Below are 6,482 nucleotides of genomic sequence, written 5' to 3'. Positions count from 1 at the left end.
AGCAAAGTGCAAAGTTTATGAAGCAGAAGAAGATTTGTCGATTTTTGTTACCACACGATTAGCTGGAGTCATGTTGAAATAGGAGCTAGAATTAGACCAACATCTTTGCATTTTTAGCTTTAATTTTGTTTAACTGAAGTAGATATAAGGCTAACTCCATTTAGGATTATTTACAACAAATGTCCTTTGTTTATTCATCCTCAATATGAACAAATTTGATCATTATTTCACTGTGATGAACTGGTGACCTTGTGTCACTCCTCTCCCAGGTTGACCATTGGAGACAGGCACCAACCCCACATAACGGTGCACTCATAAGCGGATATAGACAATGGATGGATAGACAGATGATCAATAATTTACAATACTAATCACCTTAGTTTTAATAATGTTTAAGACAAAATATAAATTTGATTACTACTGAAGCTTTAGAAAGTTATATTTCATTCTTTACTATTCTGTCATACCATTTCAATGAATTATATATTATACAAAATGTGCCAAGGTAAAAAAAAATATATATGTAAATATAGTGAACATATAATAAAGATATAACATAAATAAGGTGGGTTTCATGACATTTGTTCCCATTTCCAACTCCTGAGACAATGGATGTGTTCGCTACGCCGTATCTGAGCTCCACATCTTAACAAAACTTCTGGGCCCGTTGCGTGTCTGGACAAAGGTGCTATCCAACACCCATTTATCTCACAACATCACAGTGATAACATGGATTTGATTTAGCTGGCATGCGTTTTTTTTTTTTTTTTTCCTATACCGTTTTCTGTGTCTTCTGTGAGTGACCTATTGTGGCCAGACGCCTGCCCACAGGCTCCCTGTCTGCCTGATGAATCAGTGTCTTCTAGGTGTCTTTGAAGACATCTATTGTAGGTCTTTGTTCTGCAGTCTTAAGCATCCTGTCGTGTGTCTCCTTCAGTACACGAAACATAAAATAAATCCCCAATGAATGACCCTGGACAGTATCCCAACAACCATCTCCTCCAGCTGACCAGAGGGGAAAAAAAGTCTCTATTCTTCTAGCAAATGAAATTTTAGTAGTAAAGAAAAAAAAAAAAGAATCAACAATCTCCCCCATGAAAACTTGTTTTATTTCTTATTTATTTATTTTTTTATTCAGCCTTATCTTCACTCAGTTTATTTGATTTCTCTCTTATTTGTGATGTCACTCCTGCTATCATTCATGCGCTGCATGGTCTGTCAGGGCAGATTAGATGCAGGGGCTCGTGCCTTGACAGCCATCGTACAGTATCAATAGTGTGACGGCTGAGGAGCTACCCATCTTCACATCTTCTGCGTGTGCAGAGACAATTGAAAAGAGGAAGCGTCACAAACCTGACACCCAAGTCACTTCAAGGAATCCCTTTCAAGAAGAAACAAAACCTCACCTGACAAAGCAAAGCTAGTCCAGGACAAGAGTAAATAGCATCAAACACCAAGGGTGTTTCCACTTTGAACAAAAGGAAACTTAACCATTGGAGTGAAGAAATATTCAGAAAGTGAAACTGATTGTTTCATTTAATAAAGTTCTGCTTTGGTAAATGTGTTTTGACTTGAAGCTGGTGGTCTAATGTACCTTTGGCTTTTCGAAAAGTTGAGTTTGTTTCCAGTAGCGCGTTGCTGAAAGACGAGTCTTTTCATGTCGGGGGTCTAATGCATGTCGGCGCACATGCAGAGCTCGCATTGCAGCACAGGATTTGTTTTTTCAGCGATGTCTGCTCCTAAAATTTCTCAAAGTTTGTCCGAATGTAGTCATTTCCTCTAGCATGGAGCTACTCATTAACCCCAATTACTCCTCTAAGAGGCTATCAAAATGATTTTTTTCTTCCCACTGTTCTAAAATTTCCAGCGGGTCTCCTCATCAACCAGTTTAATCTGGATCAGTTCGACTGGGATGTGAGCCAAGGGAAAAAAAAAAAAGTCTAACATAAGGTTAATTACACTGAATTCTTTCTTCAAGTAATTCCTCACTTTTTAATGCCTTTCTTGTAACTTTTCACAAGCTGATTCTTTAGTAAATGTAGCATTAAAAGTTGACCGTTGCATATCTGGGTGACAGATTAGTTCATTCGTGACCAAGTGACTTATGGGGATCATGTCCGTGCTAAAAACCGAGAGACAAAAAGACTATTGTCAATTTTCCACTTTTCTATGGTTTTGTATGCAAATTCGTGTAACTGACATTTAATTTGCCTCTACTTGTTGCAATTACTCTAAATCTAAAGATGAAAACCCCTCTACAGTACAGAAAGCTACACGAAAAAGAGCCAAAAGAAAAAAAAAATTTACCAAGAAGAAACAAACAGAGACGGAACGTGAAAATGGGAAAAATCCCAGGGTGATTACAAGATCAGCATGCCATGGTACAATTACTATCACTTTGAATTTGAAATGGCCATTTAAAGGGCAGCAGAGCATCCTGGAAAATTAAACTGGAGCCTAATTAGCACACTCCAACCTGACAACGGAGCAGCTTTCTGCCTGGCTGAGCAGAGCAGTCAAGCAGGAGGTAGTGAGTGACTGAAAGACCGCGGAGGCCCTGTCGCTCCTGCTCCGAACCGATCACACACCCAACTGTGAGACGCACGCAGACACACATGCACATGCATTTTTATTACAATCACTAGTGATTTTGGCTTCCAGAGAGGGATGCAGTCTTATTTTTTTCAGGAAAGCGGAAAGATACATTTCATTCTTTTCATGTAACTAAAGAATTACCCGTCATAATGATTTACATCATTTCTGGGCTGATCAGAAAAAAAATAAAAAATAAAAAATGACGTGGCAATAAATTTCTATGAAGTTGTGGTGTTATTATTCCAGAGTCATCAATGTGGAAAAACGTCATTTTAATAGACAGCTTAGGACTTCTGAGTGATGTTCTACTAAAAGTTCAAAAAGTAGAAAATAAAGGCAGAGTGAAAATGGACAAAATAGTCGACATAAACCACTATAAGTTTTTAATGCCGCTTTATTTTACCGCACAAGTTTCTCTGACCAGAAACATTTGACATCACCTTTTTAGTATTTGTTTCAGACAGGAAGATTATAGATGACCCATTGCCTCTGACCTCCATTTTCTGTGTAAATAATAATTGGTTTCTGTGAAAATCACCACGTAATAGTAGCAGGCTTAATGATTCATACCCTAAAGCGCTGTGTCAGTTTTGAGATTGAAGTTTCCTTAAGATGCTGCAAACCTTGGTATCAATACCAATAATATTTCTAATAATACTTCTTCAGTTTGTAGGTCCAGCTACTCTGCATGTATGCAAAACAAAAAAAGTTCCTATCTACTATATTATTAAATGCTTAGCATACCCGCATCTCAAAACTCTAGAACTATCACTTTCTTGTCTTTCATTTTTGCAAGGCAAGAAATTTGTGTCCAATTTCCTTCATAATGAAATTCAAAGTTCCTCAGATTATAGAATTTTTTTGACTAAAATGAAAACATTCAGGACAGGCTTATTTATCTTTCTGATCCCTCTGAAGAAAATATATCCGGCCAGGAGTCGGAATGTTCTTTTGTTTTTTTTTGTTTTTTTTTAACGCCATAAAGAAGGGATTTATATATCTATTCAGTAGCCATCAGAAAGTCACAACTTATCATGAGATGCATTACTAAAATGTATGAGAATAAATGATTTAGTTGCTATGATGCATCTTTTACAACTTGGCTGCAGCAGTTGAAACAGCCTATGACCTCAGCTGACTCACCGATAAAATAACTTTACCCTCAGCCGACTGCAGCGCCGAGTGTCAGAAGGAGCCTTTAATCCTGTGTTGCAGTCTGGTTTGCCACGCCACAGGATTATTGTTCTTGACTTGACCAATCCACCTGCATCCCATCCTGAGGTCAACTCTCTGCTGCAGGTATATATCTGAACAGAGAATGAACCATGAAGTTACCCAATCATATTTTTTTTCCCACCCACTAACTTGTCACTTTTTTAATCACACTATGAGAACATGTTTTTTTTTTTTTTTTTTTTGTTGAAGAGTTTTTCAATCTTTTTTTTTTTTGTTAAAACTTTTGACCGTTCAAGTTGGTGAAAAGTGACATTGCAAAAATCCTGCCGGAGGGGTTGAAAAGTGCTGAGGGGAGGTAAATCAAGACACTGTCAAGACTGCTCTGCCTCTGCGTTCATGTGTGTGTGAGCGTGTGTGTTTCACCTGTGTCTTGACTGAGCCTGGGGGTCTTAGCTGAGGTCTGGTCAAAGACAATGAGAGTCCAATAGCTCCATCTGACGCAGAGGACAACAGCTCAAGTTTGACCTCCTTTGAAAACTTTTCTTGGAGCATAGTAATCTCTTGAGTTTGGAGCAAAACATGCATTAAAACGGCTTCACAAACACATAATTAGACAAAATGACATCGGTAGAACGCCGTGTTTACTGCTGTTGTAATGCTCTGCTCCTTATATTGATTACAGCTGAGGACCAGGGTGATTTCCTCTAGGCAGATCAATTCAAACCTGTTCTGGAGACCTACACGACCCCTCCATTCTACGGACATGCAGCGCAGGTATTGTTTAAAGGCTCAGCTAATTTGATTTGAGTCAAATATGGGGCTCGGTTACTGCCCGTTTGCTTGGATTTAATTAACCCAAATTGTGTTATTGTGTTGGACGACAAAGGAAATTCTGTGCAGGAACCTCATTGTCAGATCATTGTTTCTCATCTGATTCAGCCCAGTCAAAGGTTGGCAAAGACCGAGCAGCTGCCAATAACCACGGCAGCAGAATACAAAGGCATCAAGTTACAGGTAATGGAGGGTAAGTATTAAATCTATAGAAAGAGGCAATGTGTCAATTATGTTCTAGGATGTATCTCAATAATTTTAATTGGTAAAAAGGGGCAAGAAAAATTGTATTTTAAGAGAAAAATGTGAAATAAGTAAGACAAAATATTCTGACTTGTTCACAGTTTAATCCATTTGTGTAACAGATTAATATCCCACCCTAATCTATAGTTATCCATGTCAAATATGAGTTTCTTATTGTTTTTTTTGACCACACTCTTAACTCAGAGAAAATCCTGGAACTTTAACATACTAACCTTAATGAAAATATCCTCTACCAAGAACTAATTTCTCACATAAGGTCCCAAGCGTTTGAAACCATAAATACTGGAAAAAGCGCAAAATCACTAGCAAAGTTTTGCACCTTAGTTTTGAAAGTAAACTACTCATATAATATAATTTTAGAAAGATTTCTCCAAATTCCTACATTTGAAGGATCATTCAAGCCAAAACATCTTTTGCTATGTATTCACCAGGGGTGTAACTGTATTTTACAGGGTTTTTCTGGGACGTTTATTTGCATTTAGCACCAAAAGCCCCCCAGTGATGTTTCCAGTGATCGGCAACTTCATAAGTAGCACAAGAAGACAGCAAGGACTCCCTGCCATCAGTAATGTCTGCTAAACTGGAACATTAGAGTCTCATTAAGCTACAGTAACAATGGAGATAGAAAGGTGGACTGGGTTAGTGTCTGATGTCAATGTTTTTCAACAGCCATAGGATATGTAGCTTGCTCTACACTAAATCTATTTACTGACCTGAAATGAAATCAAGCTAAATATAGAGAAAATGGTCTACAGTGTGAAACCCAGCTGCCTGTAGCGTTCAACCAGCCCCAAACGCGACGGGAGACTCACAGGAAACACACACTGATACAGTGTCGAAGAAAATCCATCTATTATCTCTTTTTTTGACAGACTAGAACATGTTAATAAGATCAAATTATTGTCAGAGAAAGGCACTGTTGAGTAAAGTGAAAACAACGTTTCGCATTTTTGATTTTTCCAAAAGTTCAGCAGTTATTTAATTCAAAGTAGGAGAGCCGTTCCTGGAGATTTCAAACTTAAATGACATAAATATTATTGAATTTCATAAAGTCTCATTTCATCTCACTCTTCTCTTAATGCTTTTCTTTAATCTGGAGGAACTCTATATATTTTTTTCTTCTTCCAGTGGCACACACTGTAATTGACAAAGCCTGGCTGCACTTTGCCAAAGTGCATTGAGCTGCTGTCTGGTTGAAGAATACAAATTCATCCTGAAACCGGAGGTGCTCGACAAACTGCTGCCAATTATCCGAAGCCCTGTAAATGATAACTTTGTGGCCACTCATGCATAAAACAAGGAGATGAAGATGAATCTCGCTCTCCGCCGTCATCTCATCCAGCGTAATTGACAAGCTCTCACTCGCTGTTCAATTTAGAAGATTACAAATATGAGCTCAATCTCAAACACCAAGTCCTCCTGCTCTAATCGTATGCAGAACCAGTCGCAAATTAATCTACATATTTTAATAAGGTGCCAGTACCGGGGAACATTTGAGGAGACATTTAACGGATTATCATCCGCCATCCCCCGAGTTCTGAAATTGAATAAATATATCTCATATAAATACATAGGAGCCACAGCTGATAGTGAGGAGATTTTCTCTTTCCAACTAT

Source organism: Poecilia mexicana, unplaced genomic scaffold, assembly GCF_051168715.1.
Source record: "Poecilia mexicana isolate PSO_F unplaced genomic scaffold, ASM5116871v1 scaffold_22, whole genome shotgun sequence".
NCBI classification, from domain to species: Eukaryota; Metazoa; Chordata; class Actinopteri; order Cyprinodontiformes; family Poeciliidae; genus Poecilia; species Poecilia mexicana.
Note: the sequence above shows the minus strand (reverse complement) of the source record.